Raw genomic sequence first — 19,640 nt, 5'->3', positions numbered from 1 at the left:
GACGACTTCACTTATTAGTAAGAGCCTCAAACAACTACTTCTTAGGTGGGGCTGGCTAGGACAAGGTTTCGCTTTGGCTAAATGTACTTCTATCTTTGGCGGTAAGCATTCCCGAATTCAACTTTTGTAAACCTGACTCAGTACAGGATCCTGCTGGAGAACAGGCTAGGCGTTCACCCTTCGGGGTCACAGAAAAATACAAGCTAACCTCAATGTCAGAGTTTACAATTTCCCTTTCCAACTCTGTGATCCAGGTGGGATGGTGAACTGAGGGTCGCCAAGGTATCGTAGCACGTGTCCAGGCAAGCGACACGGGAACAGGGCAGGGGATCTGACGGGCAGGCTGTACAGATCACCAGGAACACCTGCACAATTATTTAGTCCCACGCCCACGCTGCCAATAATTTTAAGAGATCATTCATTGTTGCGCCCCAAAACAGAAAACTCCTACTTCCCAAGTACATACATGCCTCCCTCCCCCAAATATACCAGCTCATGACTTCAGTGGAAGCACAGCACTCGTTCCCCACAGAGTCGGCAGTAAAGGGAGGCACAGCGATCAGCTGGCAATCAAAGCGGACTGCTTGTTTTGTTAGAAAGGAACACGGATACAAGGTTCTTTCTGAAAGAAGGTTGTGCGAGTGGTAAATTCTAGCAGGAAAAAGCAGGAAGATAGTTTTTTCTAAGTCTGCATGTCAGAACCTGAGCAACAGTGGGGAGTTGTCCCATTTTTTCAATGTGACCCCAGGTTGAATATTCACCAAAAAAGAGGTTAATACCTATCCTTTATTCAATCTATATTTACTTAAGGTGTGATAGCATCGAAACAACCACATTTCTCCATCACTGTTAATGGCCACTAATCAGCAAATGCTTTAAAAAAAAAAAAAAAAGGTGAATTCAACTCAACGCCAGCCACAATACAACTTCTTTTCACCATGAACTACCATGAAAATGAAGCATTTTATAAACTAAAATCTGTCACCCTTTGACATGTTTAAAAAGTAACTGTACACTATTAACCTCACATAGCCCTCGCCGTGATTCAGGAGTCATTAACTTCCACCCAGTATACTGTACACTGGACAAATCAACTGAACAACGGGACAAGGACGTCCAATAAACCAGCGAGCTTCATTATTCTCAGAGGTCCCACCTGAACAAGCACTTATGTTAATGATAACCTGACAAAATTCAACATCCATCTAGAAAAATGCAAACAAGTAGGCCAAAACTAAACTCTGGCCACAAAAAATACCCTTTTCATATGACTTGGACCAAACATAATGGAACGTATTCCCTCACCAAACACTATACTTACCCAGCTTCCATGTACTCTGTACATTAGTAGTTTCCAAATTTTCAGCCTCCTGGATATTGACAGACTCAAAAGCAAACTTTCTTCAAAAGCAAAAACAAGCAAGGATATACCACAAAACCCACTGCTACAACACTAAGATTTCCTCAAAATCTCCCCTTTAAAATACATACGCAGCTTTTTAAAAAGTACATCGTGGCCGTTGTCTGCTGTTCCCTGTCATTAGGAGACTGTGGAAAGCTGATAGAAAGCCAGCTTCCAAAAGCTTAATGAGCAAGCCTGGCCCCACCCAGGCTGGACCCCGCTGGCGGAAGGCATGCTCAGTAGAAAAGCCCAGCTTGGTTCCAAGTTACTTCATTCCTCAGCTGGAAAATCCACACGGGTCAAAGAAAATGTCATCTCCCCGCTGCCTGTTCTACCTACTAAATGAACACTTTACAAAAAGAATGGTTTTAATAACGACTGTGATTTTATGCTTACAGTTGTTATAACTCTACTATTGCTGAAAAACTTTACCTCCGTTTTTGTATCATTTTGGCTTTGCCTTGGGTTCCCACCCCTCAACTTTTCCTTCCCCCCTCAACTTTGTTTTTATTTGTCATTTTAATCTACCCTACAAATAGACACCGAAAGCATATGTCTATAACATATAATCTAAGCTTCCTCGGTAAACTGCATCATTTTCAGATATAGAAAAACTTGATAGACACATAGGTATTTCATTTTTAGATCTTGAAAACTGGACTATTTTGATTCATTTGTAAAAGAATTTGCTTATTCACCCTGTATTTAAAAATAGAGGCTCCTTTTAATTTAAATTTATAGGTACAATCATACAGTGACAAAGCTGATGATGCCCTTTGTTATTGTCAATCCTAAATGAGAAACGATGGATACAAAAGGTAATCTTATACCCATAAGTCATATGAATATAGACACACAATGGAAAGCAAAATACATTTAAAGGCACTAAAGGAAAATGCATTAATTTTAAGATTCAGGTCAGAGAGATCTGAGAAATGACTAAATCTTCCTTAATTGTCCAATACCATCCCTCCGCCCCTTACATTTCCACTCTAAATTTGGGTGTAAATGTGTGTTCCAATGTAGGTGTCTACACCAGTAAATAAGAACCAAGATAGACTCTGGATCCAAGTATACATTTTTACCACCTCATCCTGCTACCATATTGCTCTCCAACAAGCAGTTCTTAGGTCAAGGAGTATTACATGCTCACTTCACCTATGGAGTCTTGAAGAAAAGCCTTAAATTACAACAACAACAACAACAAAAACCACCAAAATAAACAAGATGTCATCTGTAGCCACAGGGAGAGAAAGGTAAGCTGTGCTTTGTGGTAACCTAGTGAAAATATGTTCCAGTAGCATCTCTGAAGAGATTGATTTCTGTCAAAATAAAAACAAAACTTGAGGAAAAAAAAAAAAAGGTAAAAAGGCCATTCTATATAATGGAAGCAAACTTTAGTAACCAAAAGGGAGATGTGGTGAGTTTTGGGATTTTTTTTTGTGGGGTTTTTCTGGTAGAACTTTCAAGTAGAGCCAATCTTCGTCAGTTCAAAGCATCATCTTTTATTTAGATTATGTTATTCCTTTAATATTAAATGTGTTTATTAAGCAGTGTTATGCAATGGCAGATTTTCTTCAATATACTTGAAAAAACATTGGCTCCAAACCTTTTTCTGAAACGTATTACTCTTGGAGTCCCTAAGTCTCCAAACTCCTGACATGTCGTGCTGCAGCCCGTGAAGCTGACAATGGTAGATCTGCACAGTCCATCGCAGACATCTCCTATCACCCCTGGACTCCCTAAACTCTTAACTCTCCTACGGCTCTAGACTGAATTGTGTCCCCCCAAAATTCATACATTGAAGCACTAACTCTCAATGTGATGATATTTGGTTATGGGATGTTTTGGATATAATTCGATTTAGATGAGGTCACAAGGGTGGGGCCACCATGATGGAATCAGTGCCCTTATAAGAGACACAGCAGAGAGCTTTGTGCATTCTCTCCTGTTCTCTCTTGCTTCACTATGTAACAGCCAGCTACAAGCCCTCGGAAGAGAGCCCTCACCAGACACATGCCTTGCCAGCACCTTGATCTTGGCCTTCCAACCTCCTGAAATGCGAGAGAATGTGTGTAAGTCACTCAGTGCTACTGTCTCAGAGCAGCCCGAGCTGATTAAGGCACCTACTTTCTGAATATGGAGCCCAATGCTACTGCCCAAGCGCCTCTGCTGTCTTCAATATGAAAGATCCGGCTCTTAAGACATGTGAATTTCACTGTTTAAACAAAGATTAAGAAAAGACAGGAAAGTGAGTTTTATGGCACCATAATTTGGAAAGAGAACAAACCAGTTCTATGGTACATAAAAAGAGAACACGGAAAATATGAGTTTCCCAATTCATACACCCAGTAAGGTGGTAGACTCAGCATTTACACCAATTCCATCTGTCTTCAAAGCCAAGGCTACTTGGCGGTATCACGGAGAGCTCAGCTGCTTTCCCCAGCCAATGTACTTTCCCAGCAATGGTGCATTACTGCTATTTTAATACCTTTGTTCTCCAAATGGGTAAAGTGAACCCGAAGAAGTGAAATAACTTCTCAAAGGTTACTCAGTGGGTTACTGGCAGAGAAGTACACAAACCAAGACCAGGGTCATTTAAAACATTTAATCCCAGTAAGATTTTAAATATGTTAAAGTACACAAAATATAAAGGTGAACATCCACAAATGTCTTCCCATAAAAACACTATTAATACAGATTTGTATCTATTACATCTGTCTTGGGAAGACCCTAAATCATGTTCTGACATGGTTCCTTTTTTCCATTAGAAGAGGTAATTAGGGGCACCTGGCTGGCTTGGTGAGGGGAACATATAGCTCTTGGGAGTAGAGATTACTTAAATAAAACTTTAAAAAGGCATGGTGGGTAGGGAATTAGTTTATCCTCAGAATACTTTTTGTTCTTTTAGAATGCTACTTTTTAAGTATTCAGGAGAGTTGGTCAGGGTTAGAATATGAGATATTTTTCCTATATTTGTATATGTGGGTTTGTATATAAATAGAATTTTATGTTAAATCCAGTATCATAATTTGACTTTTCAAACTATCTTATCTTCTACTTTATGAAAACAAACAAATAATAAAAAAAAAAAAAACCACCATTCTGATCAAAATTCCACCGGTATTTTTCAAAGAGCTGGAGCAAATAATCCTAAAATTTGTATGGAAGCAGAAGAGACCCTGAATTGCTAAGGAAATGTTGAAAAACAAAAACAAAACTGGCGGCATCACGTTGCCCAATTTCAAGCTTTACTACAAAGCTGTGATCACCAAGACAGCGTGGTACTGGCATAAAAACAGACACATAGACCAGTGGAACAGAGTGGAGAGCCCAGATATGGACCCTCAACTCTATGGTGAAATAATCTTCGACAAAACAGGAAAAAATATTCAATGGAAAAAAGACAGTCTCTTCAATAAATGGTGCTGGGAAAACTGGACAGCGATATGTAGAAGAATGAAACTCAACCATTCTCTTACACCGTACACAAAGATAAACTCGAAATGGATAAAAGACCTCAACGTGAGACAGGAATCTATCAGAATCCTAGAGGAGAACATAGGCAGTAACCTCTTCGATATCAGACACAGCAACTTCTTTCAAGACACGTCTCCAAAGGCCAAGGAAACAAAAGCGAAAATGAACTTTTGGGACTTCATCAAGATCAAAAGCTTCTGCACAGCAAAGGAAACAGTCAACAAAACAAAAAGGCAACCCACGGAATGGGAGAAGATATTTGCAAATGACAGTACAGACAAAAGGTTGATATCCAGGATCTATAAAGAACTTCTCAAACTCAACACACACAAAACAGATAATCATATCAAAAAATGGGCAGAAGATATGAACAGACACTTCTCCAACGAAGACATACAAATGGCTATCAGACACATGAATAAATGTTCATCATCACTAGCCATCAGGGAGATTCAAATTAAAACAACATTGAGATACCACCTGACACCAGCTAGAATGGCCAAAATTAGCAAGACAGGAAACAACGTGTGATGGAGAGGATGTGGAGAAAGGGGAACCCTCTTACACTGTTGGTGGGAATGCAAGTTAGTGCAGCCACTTTGGAGAACAGTGTGGAGATTCCTCAAGAAATTAAGAATAGAGCTTCCCTATGACCCTGCAATTGCACTGCTGGGTATTTACCCCAAAGATACAGATGTAGTGAAAAGAAGGGCCATCTGTACCCCAATGTTTATTGCAGCAATGGCTACGGTCGTCAAACTGTGGAAAGAACCAAGATGCCCTTCAACGGATGAATGGATAAGGAAGATGTGGTACATATACACAATGGAGTATTATGCCTCCATCAGAAAGGATGAATACCCAACTTTTGTAGCAACATGGACGGGACTGGAAGAGATTATGCTGAGGGAAATAAGTCAAGCAGAGAGAGTCAAGTATCATATGGTCTCACTTATTTGTGGAACATAACAAATAACATGGAGGACATGGGGAGATGGAGAGGAGAGGGAGTTGAGGGAAACTGGAAGGGGAGATGAACCATGAGAGACTATGGACTCTGAAAAACAATCAGAGTTTTTCAAATCAGGGTTTTGAAGGGGCAGGGGGGTGGGAGGTTGAGGAACCAGGTGGTGGGTAATAGGGAGGGCAAGTACCGCATGGAGCACTGGGTGTGATGCCAAAACAATGAACACTGTTATGCTGTAAATAAACAAATAAAAAAATATATAGTAGGAAAAAAATATATATATATAGTAGGGAAAACAAACAAACAAACAAACAAAATGTAATTGACTAGGATGTAAAGGACCCAATAACCTAAACGGTCACTCAAAGCTCCCAAACCATAAGAGACAGAAACTCTGTGCATAAAATAAAGTTACCAGTGTTGCAGAAAGACAATGATGACCATTCCTTTGGATCCTCCCACCTTTATCCATCTAGCTTCTGCCTGAGAAGCAACTATCACCTGTCACACCAGGGGGAAAAAAAGCAAGTATTTTTCTGGCATAACTCTAAAATAACCTAAAAAATACTCCCTAAAACTCACTATTTTTGATTCTACTGATTTTACAGAGAATCCATTCTTCCTACCTACCAATCAGCATGCAGGACCATACCTCCTGAAAAAATATGGAGAAAAGTTTTATCACTCTTTCAACCTGGATGAGCTTCCACTGGTCTGTAAAATGTTGTAACAGCCCACATTTCATCACTGTTATCTGATATTTGACGTCAGCAAAAAGAAAAAAAAAAAAGGCCACTCACTAGTTCCATGGCTTCGTAGTATAAGTTCTCCTTTGACCACATACCACCAGTTTAGCTTCTCTCAGGTTCTAAATCCAGAAAAACTTCCACAACTGTGTATGATTCATTTGCCAAGTCTCATCCCTACCACATTTTTTAAAATGTAACATTCGAAAGTACTATAGATTTATGAGACATATGGCCCTAGATCTTTTTTTTTTTTAAACAAAGGGCTTATAGATAAAGAATAGGAACAGATATGGGGGAAGACAAAGCATAAAAAGGTGGTGATTAAGAATCCATAATCAAAAAGTTAATGTTCTGACACCATCTAAAAAGTGTTAAGATAAAAGGATTTGTTAAGAGCTTTAACTCAAAAGTCAAAAGCATCACTGTTAGAATTATACTTTCAGGCAACTACAGTAACCTAGATTTACTTTAAAATGTATTATTTTCACTCAGTTATGTCAAAGGATCATTTGCTGAGTTCCTCCTTTGCACCAGACACTAAAGACTGAAGGCTTAAAGGTTCTTCCCCATTCCAGCCCTCCGAGAATTCACCAGTCTGGCAAGAACGGCAGACACATAAATAATTACAGCACGTGGGATAAGGGCTACAGCAGAGGGACAGGAAGGGCACGGCAAAGTGGACAACTCCCTTGAGGAGGCCAAAGAAGGCCTTACAAACTTACAGTGTTTAGGCTCCTTTGTATTGTTTTAAATGAACAAATACCACTGCTAATAATGTGGCAATGACACCACTTTGCCTTAGATGTTACAGACAATAAAAGCAGGGACGCCTGGGTGGCTCAGTTGGTTAAGCAGCTGCCTTCAGCTCAGGTCATGATCCCGGTGTCCTGGGATCGAGTCCCACATCGGGTTCCTTGCTGGGCGGGGAGCCTGCTTCTCCCTCTGCCTCTGCCTGCCACTCTGTCTGCCTGTGTTCTCTCTCTCTCTCTCTCTCTCTCTCTCTCTGACAAGTGAAGAAATAAAATCTTTAAAAAAAAAAAAAAAGACAATAAAAGCATCCACATAAAAAGCAGAAACAAAGACCTTGCTAGTACCTGGGAAACACCCTATAAATGGCCAAACAAAATGGGGTTTTCATAGAATAAAGAATTTAGAGCCAAAAGGGGTCTCGACATCCATGTACTTCTAGCCCCTGCCTTTCATAGGTGGGGAAGCTGAAGCCCAGAAGTTAGACAACTCGTCCGTGCTATGCAGTAAGCCCGCAGCAGAGCCCAGAGTGGGGGTCACATTCTGACTAATAAATAATCCCACTGTCTTTCCCTGGAGGATGCTACCCTGGCTGGATGAGAAGGAAAGAACAGAGACACTAGTATGGAGAAAGCAGGGCATAGAGGCCCTTTATGGCTCTCCAATGGCCAGAAGACATGAAGAGCCCGGAGACAAGGCATCTGATGGACCTCAGTGCTCCTCAGCTCTGCCCCCACTCTCTGCACCGAAGAAAAACCCTACATTCTCATTCGTCGCTCCGACCAGGGCGAGCCTGGGACATGTTACAGTGTACAGGATATGCAGCGCACAGCTACGGATCACGCCCTGGGCACATACAACACCAGAGCGAGCCTCTTCTCACATCAGTCCTCCCTCTGCCTGACACAGGCCTTAAGCGTTTGTCTGGGCACCCACGTACTTTCAAAACCTTATCATTTGGTGAGCTCTGTCACTTGAAAATATTCCATTTTATAGCTTGGCCTTTACAACTGGGGCTGAATGATCAAAGAAAACCCCCAAGCACAGGTGCTAATGTGCCTTGTGCCTGCAGTCCACAGGCCCTGCCCACCCCAAACAATAAAGCTGAACCCGCATCAGGCCAGCGTACTCACCATTACCTTTGCCTAGGAGATCCTGATCTCAGTTCTGTACTCTTGGCTTTTGCTAAGATCCTTTCATTCGCTGAGGACTGCTCTTTGTTTATGGATAGCTGCTGGGGTTACAGACCTGGGTAAAACTTGGCTCCAGCAGTGCAAGAGAAGGGTATTTAAATAAAGATCTACAGGGCAGAGAAGAAGAGCTCAAATATAGGCAAAACGATTCAATAGTAACAGACTTGATGAGGCAAGAACGCTCCCCACAGTGACATCTGAGTTGACCTTGAAGGATAAGGAGGAGCTTACAGGGCTGACTGGAAGGGGCAGAAGCACAGCCCTCCCCGTGGGAACAGTAAGTGAAGGGCACAGAATCAGGAAAGATAAAAGCACGGAGGAGAACGAACCGTAAGTACCCCATCTGCCTGGAACACAGGGCGAGAGTGTAGGAGACGGACAAGGGAGGCAGCAGCCGAGTCATGAGTGACAGGTATGCTAAGTTCAGTGCTTTAACTCTATCCTGCAGGTGATGGAAAATTTTGCATTTCTGTAGGATTATTTTGGCAGTCACTGAGAACAAGTGACACAATGAAAGGAAACTGGTTAAGACAATGCTCCAATGATCCAGGAAACAACATCTAAACTAAAGGCAACAAAGATGCAAATGAAGAGACAGGAGTCCATAAGTACTTGGGAGGTAAAATGGACAGGAGCTGATAATGAATCACATTGTGGAAGTAACACAGAACAAATTTCCCAGGTTCCTGGCAGTCAAGGTCAGACAGTGTGGTGCCACTAACATAGACCGGGACTTCCAGAACATGTAGGAAACAGGGATGACAAAAGCCCAAGCCGCATTTGGACTGAAGGGACAGTGTACAGTTAGGTGAGGGCTGGAGATGTGTGTCTGAACCACAGTCTGGGTTTCCATGCTCAGATGTGGAACTATTTGGTCCATCAGTGTTATTTGAAGCCACAGAAGTAGATGAAACCCCAGGCAAAACAGAGTAAGAGAAACGCTCAGGATAAAGCCCCACGCAGACAGAAAGGAAGCTATAAGGCAGGGCCAGAAGGATCAGCCTAAGCGAAAGACAGCAAACCATGAACATATTGCCAGGAGGGAAGAGTCAGGCTGGGAGGAGTGGACAAGGGGGCCAAGGACACATTGCTTCAGGCACCAAGAAGGTTTTTAAACCGTTGTGAAAAGACGGCTGGTAACCTTGAAGAGTGAGTTCAGTGGACAGGAGGAGAAACAGCCAACTGGCCAAGGAATACTGGACAGGGAGGGTAAGAGCCCAGCGTAGAGTCCCCTCCAGCTTAGCAGTGGAGAGAAGGCTAGAGGATAAGGAAGGAAGAGCTACGGGATGTACAAGGTTGTGGGAAGACGTTTGTACACAGGAGATGTTCTAGGGGTTCTGTTTGTTGCAGGCTTTCGATGGGAGAGACCACGTAGGGAAAGGCTCGAGACAGGAAGGAGAAAAGAGGAAAATGGATGGCAGGTAGCTCAGAAGGCAGAAGAAAAAGGATCAAAACCACAAAAGAAGCGGTGCAGGGCAGGCTCAGTCATAGCACGTGACTCTCAACTCTGGGTCAGGAGTTGGAGCCCCAGGCTAGGGGGAGAGGTTACTTTAAAAAAGTGCACGCAACGGGATGCCAGGGTGGCTCAGTCGGTTAAGCGTCTGCCTTTGGCTCAGGTCATGATCCCAGAGTCCTGGGATGGAACCCTGCCCCAAGCAGGAAGCCTGCTTCTCCCTCTCCCTCTACCTCCCTCTACAGCTCTGCCTACTTATGCTCGCGCGCTCTCTCTCTCTGTCAAATAAAGAAATAAAATCTTAAAAAAAAAAAAAAAAAAGAAAGAAAGAAAGAAAAGAGAAGTGCACATGTGCCGGCACACCTCCCCCCCACAGGAGAGATTCATCGTGGACAGCAAGAGGGACACCCCCACTCCAGAAACCACAGGGAAGGTAACTGGAAATACACATGGGCCAAGAGAGGAAGTGGCCTGAGGAAGTTAGAGAGATAGGGATACTTCTAAAGCCCTGTTCTCCATCCCAGATAGCTTTGATACCTTCTCTGGAGGGTTTTTTTGTTATTGTTGTTCTTTTTGTTTATTTGTTTGTTTTTAAAGTAGGCTCCATGCCCAATGTGGAGCTTTATGTGGGGCTTGAAACTCACAACCCTGTGATCAAGACTGGAGCTGAGATCAAGAGTCAGATGCTTAACCATCTGAACCATTTCCAGGCACCCAAATACCTTTGGAGAATTTAAAGGAAGAAAAGAAAAACTGAGGAGAAAGGGAAAACCATGGAGAAAATATGGTCAATCCCCTAGAATACACTCACTGAGAGCTCTCTTAGCAGTCACGTCAACACAGGGTTCAAAACTGGTTAAACTGAACGATTTTCAACACGAAGTTATTGGTGTTTTAAAAACTTCAGGATTCCCTGAATAATCCTCTAATACATTAACTTGATTTGTAAATCAAACTCCAGTAAACTACCCAAAGGAAACATAATCAAACAAATGCCATCTTCTTCTCAGTGTAGCTGCAGAAAAGAAGTTAAATAGCTCACTGAAATCACAAGGTTTGGAGAGGGCTGTTTTAATTGGAGCGTGTGCCAAGGATTTGGCTAAATGTATCTTACAAGACACAAAAACTATAACTGTAATTCCTATTCTCACACTGTGAAGCCTGTGTCTCAATAAAATGCCAGTTTAAAAGACAAGACAATAAAGACCACCGTCACCACCAGAACCCTGTAAGAATATGTGAAAGGTTATAAAACAAAACTCCTTTTATAGAGTTGAATCCTTTCCAGGGTGGGCCTTTAAGACATTCTGACAGCGCACACAAATACTATCTCTGGAACAAAACCAAAAAGGCACAGCTGCAAGACATCTTCCACTGAAGTAGTAACGGACTCAATAGCAGCCCTTCGTTTGGGCAAGAGAGTCTATAAAAGCCCGACGCAGAGCTATTTTCCCCTACCAACTGCTTCGTGGAACTACTTTCTCCTGATCCAAACCATAGCTTTATTAAAAACCTAAAATGGACAGTATAACTTCACAATAGATTTGTGAAAGAAAATATAAATAAAACTTGAAAATAGTAACTACTTTCTGGTTTTCATTAAGAAAAATCCCCAAGTGAACCAAAACTATCCTAAGAATACATGGAGAGACATATTTTTTAAATTATAGTCCTTCACCATCACAAACAGGAAATTTGGATGGATTAGTAGGATTTGTTTTTCCCCCAACCCTCTAAGAAGTTAGTAACCAAAAAACTTAAGATGATTAGCAACAGTATTCTCAATGCTGATGTATTGTGAACTTATGATATGGATATTTATGAGAGCCAAGAATGAAAATGTCAAAGACATTTTGAAATTGATTAGGAAGAGCCTACAACAATTCAGGTAAGCAAATCCATGATTTATCTGCCATGCTTTCCCTCTGTAGTTTTGACTGTTTCTATAGCAACACCCAACAAATTCTCTTATACAAATACTTCTGCAGCCAAGATAAAAACTAATAACCACTTCTCTAATTCATTTCTATTATGGTTTCCAACAACAACAAGAAAAAAATCAGCCTTCTGGGGCTCCTGGGGGTGGCTCAGTCCATTAAGGGTCCAACCCTTGATCTCAGCTCAGATCTTGATCTCAGGGTCTTGAGTTCAAGCCCCTTGAGTTCAAGGCTCCACACTGGGTTGGAGCTCACTTAAAAAAACAAAAACCAAACAAACAAAAAAGCAAAAAAACACAAAACAAAAACGAAAAGCAGCCTCCTTAAATTACATTCCAGAAACTTGAAAACCAAAGGCTTAAATATACCAATTGCAGATACTGCACAAGTTAATGACAAAGAAAGTATAATTCTGTTACTACTTTGGCAATAACTCATTTTGATCAACAAAAGAGACAAAAGAGCAAAAGAAAGTAATTACTAACAAATGACTTAGAAAATTATCTAAATTCTAGAGAAACAGAACACTGAAAACTTTCTGCCAAAATGTAAAGCAAAGAATTCAATATTCCAATGCCAGAAGATAAGCAAATTTCTCTGCGTCAAGTTTCAGACATGCTTTCAAAATCTCTTGTTAGTGCTATTGTTTTGAAGTAAACAAAATATCTGACTAATAGCAATAGGTCTGCCTATTTTGTGAGCAAGCACTCCACAGAATGTTTACAAATGTCCATATTTATGCCTCAATACATCTCTGCGACAGCAAGTGTTACCAACTTCATTTTTATACGTGAATAAAATGAGGCTCAGAAAAAGGAAATAACTTCCCTTACTAAGCCTGGAATGCAAAAGAATACAGCGAGTAATTGTTAGTCCTACAGTTAGACAACCTGAATCTGAATCCTGACTTAACCCCCTCACTATGTAGGAGATAGATAGCCGAGATTTGAATCCCATTCTACTTTATTTTAAACTCATCCTTGACATTACACCATGATGCGTATGCAACCTCCCCATTACATGTAGCCAAACGCCAAACTCAGCCTTTCCCATAAAGTCCCACCTACCCATGCCTCACACTTCAAGTGAACTTCATACATAAGGACTATACTTAACTGTTTCTACTCTACCCCATACATTTTTCTCAAAGATTCTTTTAGAGATACATAAGGAAAACTGCAAAAACACGACCAAAAGTGCTGGATCTTTCTATTTCCCAGACACGTAAATATACGTCAACGTACACTTACCTAGCATATAAGGTTAATAATAGCTAGATACACCACATCATGCCTTCTTTAAAGCATGGAGAGGCATTTGGGAAGACCAGAGCAGTGCAAAGAAAAAAGCCATCCCTATAAACTTGTGAGTTAACTATAAATGCATTTTTTTAAAGATTTTATTTATTTATTGGACAGAGAGAGATCACAAGTAGGCAGAGAGGCAGGCAGAGAGGAGGAAGCAGGCTCCCCACTGAGCAGAGAGCCCGATGCGGGGCTCAATCCCAGAACCCTGGGATGGGCTTTAACCCACTGAGCCACCCAGACGCCCCTATAAATGCATTAAAAAAAAAAAAAAGTATATGTCCTCGGGTACTACAAACACATACCCCAGATTTCCCAGAACAGTTCTGATTTCAAATATTCTATCCCACTCAGTAGTGGGTTTGGGACTAATGAGTAACTGCAGGCTAGAGCGGTAAATAGAAGAAACTTAAAACTTTACAAGAAATGGTAGATTCTCATTGATAGGAAAAAGGGACGGCAAGATAGGTGGAAAAAGTCCTCAGGGTGAAGCAGTAAGATACACAAGACATTCTGGGAGATCTGGGAGGAACAGGAATGGTAAGTAGGGCAGTGGGCTCACCATGATCACTCAATCAGTCAAATACAAAGGTAAGCCAGAGGCTGTGCTGCAATAGGGTATTTGGAAAGACTGTCGAGGGCTTTGAAGTCCAGGATAAGGACTCGAAGCTAAAGAAGACAGGCTAGCCCTCCTAAAGTCTGTTGGGGGTTTGGTTTGGTTTGGTTTTAGTAAGAGCGTTACGGAGCTACCATACAAGTCACCCACTTTAAGTGTACAATTCAGGGATTCTCAGTATAGTCAGCTGTGCGACCGTCACCACAATCTGAGAACAATGTCATCAACCCAAAAAGAAACCCCAAACTTCCTAACTCATTCTGTGAGGCCTGATACCAAAGCCCTCACAGAAAGAGGAAAGTACAGGCCAGTATTCCTAATGAATATGTTAGCAAAAGTCCTCCGCAAAACACGGGTAAACTAAATTCAGTAAGATATTAAAAGGAACTTACACCAAGACCAAGTGGAAATTATTCCAGGAATAACAGGGTGATTCAACCCACAAAATTCAATCAATAATCATGTTCATGAAAGAAAAATGCAAGACTGTCTCAACAAAAAAGGCATTTGACAAAAATCCAACATCTCTTCATGATAAAACATTCAACAACCTAGGAATAAAAGGGAACTTCCTCCATGTGATAAAGGGCATCTACAAAAATGTACCTCACACTTAAGGGTGAAAGCTCAGATCACCCTGAGATCAGGAACAAAACAGATATCCCTTCTCACCACCTCTAATTCAACACTGTGCTTAAAGCCAGCGCAATTAGGTAAGAAAATTAAATAAAAAGCATCCAAATAGGATAAGGAAAAAGTAAATGATCTCTACTTGCAGACAGCATGATTGTTAGATTAAAAATCTTAATTTAAAAAAAAGCTAGTAAAAGAGTTCAGCAAAATCGCAAGACAGAAAATTAATATACACATTCAGTTGTATTTCTATACGTAAACAATCCAAAAATAATCCTACCTGGCATCAAAAAAAAAAAAAATACAAAGAAGTAAATTTAACCAAGTACATAAGATTTATAAACTGAAAAATATAAAACATTGCTCCTAAAAAAAATCAAAGACAACATATATAAACCATGTCCATGCATTCAAAGACTTAATACTGTCAAGATGGCAATAATCCCCAAATTGATTACCAGATTCAATGTAATCTCTACTAAAATTCTAATTGCCTTTGTGGGGGGGGGTACAGAAATAGGGTAATCCTAAAATTCATATAGAATTGCAAGGGACCACAGATAACTGAACTCATCATGACACAGAAGAACAAAGTGGAAGGATTCACCCTTCCTGACTTCAAAATTTATTACAAAACTAGAGTAATCAAAACATACTGGTACTGGCATAAGAACAGACATACAGATCAGAACAGACTTTAGAGTCCAGAAACAAGCCCATACATCTATAACCAATTGATTTCGACAAAGGTGCCACGCCCACGGGAAGGAACAGCCTTTTCAACAAAAGGTACTGGGACAACTGACTGTCCACATACAAAAAAATGACTCTGAACCCCTACACCACACTATATAAAACAACTCAAAATGGACCAAAGACTTAAAATACTTTAAATCTTCATGACTTAGGATTTAGCAACACATTCTTAAACAGAAGACTTAAAACGCAAGCAACAAAAGAACAAATGAACTAGACTTCACCAAGATTAAGAATGTTTGGCGTCAAAGGACACTATCAAGAAAAGAAAAGAGAAAAAAAGAAAAAAACAATCCACAGAGTAGAAGAAAGTGCTTGTACCCCACAAACCCAATAAGGGTACGTAGTACACAGAATATACAAAGCATTCCTACAATTCAACAAAATGACAAACAAACCAATTTAAAAAGGGGCAAAAGACTTGGATATATATTTCTCCAAAGAAGATGTAAAAATGGCCAATCATCATTGGTGATTGGAGAAATCAGAACCCTCACACATTGCTGCTATCAGGAACGTAAAATGGAACAGCAGGTCAGAAGGTGAAGTGAGGAAGGGGGATGGGGAGTAACTACTTAAAGTATACAGGGTTTCTTTTGGGGAGATAAAGCCATTCCGAGATGATGAGGACATTGCAGAACATCTGAATATAATAAAACCACTGAACTGTATTTTTTAAATGGTGACTTTCAGGTTGAGTGAATTTTATTATATTTAAAAAAAAAACAAACAAAACACCTCAAACCCTTTAGCTATCATTCCCTAAAACTCTCCACCTTAGACAAGCACTAATCTATTTTCTGCTCTATAAATTTCACTTTTCTGGACATTTTCCATAAAAGGAATCTTGCCACAGATGGCCTTTAATGTCTGGTTTTTTAGTTGGCATATTTTCAAGGTTCGTTCATGTTGTAGCCTGTATCAGTAGTTCATTCCTCCACACGCCCAAGTCACATCACATCTTATGACTGGACCACATTCTGTTTATCCATTCATCAACTGATGGGCATTTGTGTTGTTGCTACTTTCTGGCTGTGAACATCTGTGTACAACTTTTTGTGTGGACATAGGTTCATTTCTCTTGGGCACGTAACTAAGAGTTGGATAACTAGACAAATCAAGTTCTATATTAAGGTTTTCAGAAACTGCCAAACTGTTTTCCAAAGTGGCTGTGGTATTTGACATCCCCACCAGCAGCGTGCACAGATCCCACACCCCTGAACATCAGACTGTGGCAAAGTACGATGACGACAACTAAATGTTGCTCAAGAAGGATAAATCTGAGGACCCTGGACTGGAAAGGAGAGATAGTAAAAGCAGGGATGGTCCAAATGGAGGGCTACATAAAAAAAAGCTCCTGCGGGGGCGCCTGGGTGGCTCAGTTGATTAAGCGTCTGACTTTATTTCCACTCAGGCAAGTCATGGTGTCCCGGTATTGGCATCCAGCCCCGCACTGGGTTCTGCACTCAGCACAGAGTCTGAGTGTCTCTCTCCCTCCACTCCTCCCACCGCTCAGTGTGCTCTCTCGCTCTCTCTCTCAAATTAATAAGTAAGATCATTAAGAAAAAAAAAAAAAACCTCCCATGGGTGGGAGAAATGGGGGAGATGTTGGTCAAATGGTACTAACTTTGTCAGCAGTAAGTTCTGCGGATCTGATGTATAGCCTGATGACTAAAGTTATTAAGACTGTACTGTATACCTGAAATTGGCTGAGAGTAGATGTAAAGCATTCTCTTGACCCTCCCCACAAAAAAGTCACCATGAGGTGATGGATGTTTAATGAGCAGTGTGAGAATCATCTCACAATGTATCTTTATATCAAATCATCATGCTTGTACATTTTAAATATATTACAATTTTGTAAATTACACCTCAAGCAAGCAGTAATAGTAAAGACAAATAAAGGACTGATATTAAATTTCAGAGGAAAAAATCCATAGAAGTTGATATCTAAATAGATAGTAGATAAAGAAAAGGCATACTCCAAAGATAATATCAAACTTTCAGGCCCAGAAGACTAGGAAAGGCTGCAAGATTTTGGATCTTGATCAGAAATCAAGGAAAGGAATGATGATTAGGGAATCACCCCAGAATGGAGAGAAAATTACCCTAATTCTAGCATTGGTTACTATTAACTTTTTACCTTATTTCCAAGAAGGGACTATTCTTGAAAGGTTAGGTAACGTAACAGAGAAAAAACCAAACACCTTAGAACCTAGAATTTCCTCAAAAAAAATTTTTTTAGAGGACTACTTGACAGCAGGGCATCAAAAGGGGCTAGAACTAGTTAAAGTCTGCAGAAAAAGAACAGAGTTCAGGCACTATAAAAACTAAACATGGTAAATGGAATCTACCCATTCAGGCAGGTACAGAGTCACCTATGAGTTTTTAGTGAGAAAATAATTCAGAAGGAAGCCTCAGTGCCAGGCAAATGCACCACAGGAACACTGGCTACAAACTAGCTTTGTGGAACAAAGTAAGTGCTAAGGATAAAGGACAGGAAGCCCAGTACCAGATCATTCAAGAATCATTTCTTCACTCAGCAGACACTTATTGAGAGCCTATTAGATGCAGACAATTGTGAACACTGATATAATAACTGCCTTTGTGGAGCTTATAACCTGCTGGTGGAGAAAAGTAAAGAGTCAACTGGGGAGAAGGGAGGTTATTCAGGAGGTACATTAAACAGGAAGGAGGCCCAGTAGAAGAAAGAGACATAGAAGAATGGCTACCCATCAGAAATTATATCTATATTGAGATCCAAAAGTAGAATAGGAGTGGCAACATGTACATAAATCTAGAGAGGAGAGAAATTAGACGGATGAGCAAGAAAACCTGATTAGTATGCTGAAGTCTAGAACAGCAAGAAGTTTATATGGTATAAGCTACATTAAAAAGTTTGGGCAGAGAGCCTGGGTGGCCAGTGCGTTAAACGTCTGACTCTTGGTTTGGGTTCAGGTCATGATCCCACAGTCGTGGGATCAAGCTCCATGTTGGACACTGAGCTCAGTGTGGAGTCTGATTTAGATTCTCTCTCCCTCTCCTTCCATGTGTGCTTCCTCAAATTAAAAACAAACGAACAAATAAAACTTGGGCTTCTCCTGAAAAGCAAGGTGATATCATAAAAGGATTCTATGGGGGTGCCTGGGTGGCTCAATGGGTTAAAGCTTCTGCCTTCCACTCAGGTCATGATCCCAAGGTCCTGGGATCGAACCCCGCATCAGGCTCTCTGCTCAGCGGGGAGCCTGCTTCCCTTCCTCTCTCTCTGCCTGCTTCTCTGCCTGCTTGTGATCTCTGTCAAATAAATAAAATCTTTTAAAAATAAATAAATAAATAATAAACAAATAAAAGGATTTTATGCACAAAACTAAAAAACTTTATACTGTAGTCAGGGTAGGAGTTTTAAACAACAGATTAAATAAAAACTACCAAAAAAGCAGGAAAACCAGACAGATCATTACATATTTATCCAGATAAGACATGGTAACTGTATTGTTTTTAAATAAAATATTACAAATGTATAGCCACAGTCTCCACCTCCCCCCCTTCCAAAGTGTATTCTTCCACTGTAATTTCAATTTTGAAAGCAATTTGACTGATTATGGAAAGGGCTGAGTTACTGAAGAATAGATCCATAAAGAACACAGGAGAGACTCAAGGTAAAACTGATAGGGTTGGTGTTTACTGTTTGGGAGACGCTGGTTTAAGGAAGAGTGTGAAGGCTGCTCTAAACTGTGATGAGAAGGTATCAGAAAAATGTATAAATTGATAGAGATTTTGTTTGCTGTTCTTATGAAATCACTTGTTTTTCAAGAGAGTACAGTAAAAGTAAATGGTTTGTCAACTTTTTGTTAAGCTGAGACTTGCATTTCTTTGGCTACCAAGGTTAAAAATGGACCACGAGAGAGCTGAGCTTTATGCAGTTACCATGTCTGAATACGGAAGGTGTCAGTGGAATGGGATGGATAAATTCAAGAAATATTCAGTTAGGACAATGGTAAGACTCTGGTGACACATGAGAATTAAGGGAGAAAGAAAGAAAACAAAGATAAAGAGCAGTTAGACAGCAAAGCCATTCCCCGAAACAGTTATAGGAGGAGTAAAAGGTCTGAAGACAAGTTAATAAATTCAATTTAAATTGAGTAACAGAAAAAGGTTTCTGGAACAGAATAAGCCATTAGATAAAATGGAATCAGAGAAAAATTATTCAGAGGAAGACATTAAAGGAAAGGACAGGACAAATAGAAAACAAATAGCAACATGGTCCCCCAAACATCAATAATTACATTAAATATAAATGATCTAAACACATGAATTAAAAGACAGATTATCAGACTGAAAAAATTAAGATCCAATTCTACTCTGTGTATAAGAAATCCACTTTAAGTCTTATGACTAGAAAC

The 19,640-nt window shown here is 40.4% G+C and overlaps 1 protein-coding gene across 20 annotated transcripts in view; it reads right to left on the bottom strand.

The window, feature by feature from the left end:
• Positions 1 to 19,640, bottom strand: part of EPB41L2 (erythrocyte membrane protein band 4.1 like 2) — a 218,962-nt gene that overhangs the window by 128,908 nt on the left and 70,414 nt on the right. The window contains exon 1 of one of the 20 annotated variants that reach the window (XM_046004666.1): positions 1,322 to 1,509. The exons of the other annotated variants lie outside the window; for them this stretch is intronic. The gene's annotated coding sequence lies outside the window, so the exon portion shown is untranslated. Of the gene's footprint in view, positions 1 to 1,321; positions 1,510 to 19,640 lie in introns of those variants that run through there. 20 annotated transcript variants of the gene reach the window in all.

Source organism: Meles meles, chromosome 5, assembly GCF_922984935.1.
Source record: "Meles meles chromosome 5, mMelMel3.1 paternal haplotype, whole genome shotgun sequence".
Taxonomy (NCBI): domain Eukaryota; kingdom Metazoa; phylum Chordata; class Mammalia; order Carnivora; family Mustelidae; genus Meles; species Meles meles.
The sequence above is the reverse complement of the archived record's forward strand: the minus strand, read 5'-3'. Positions and strand labels throughout refer to the sequence as shown.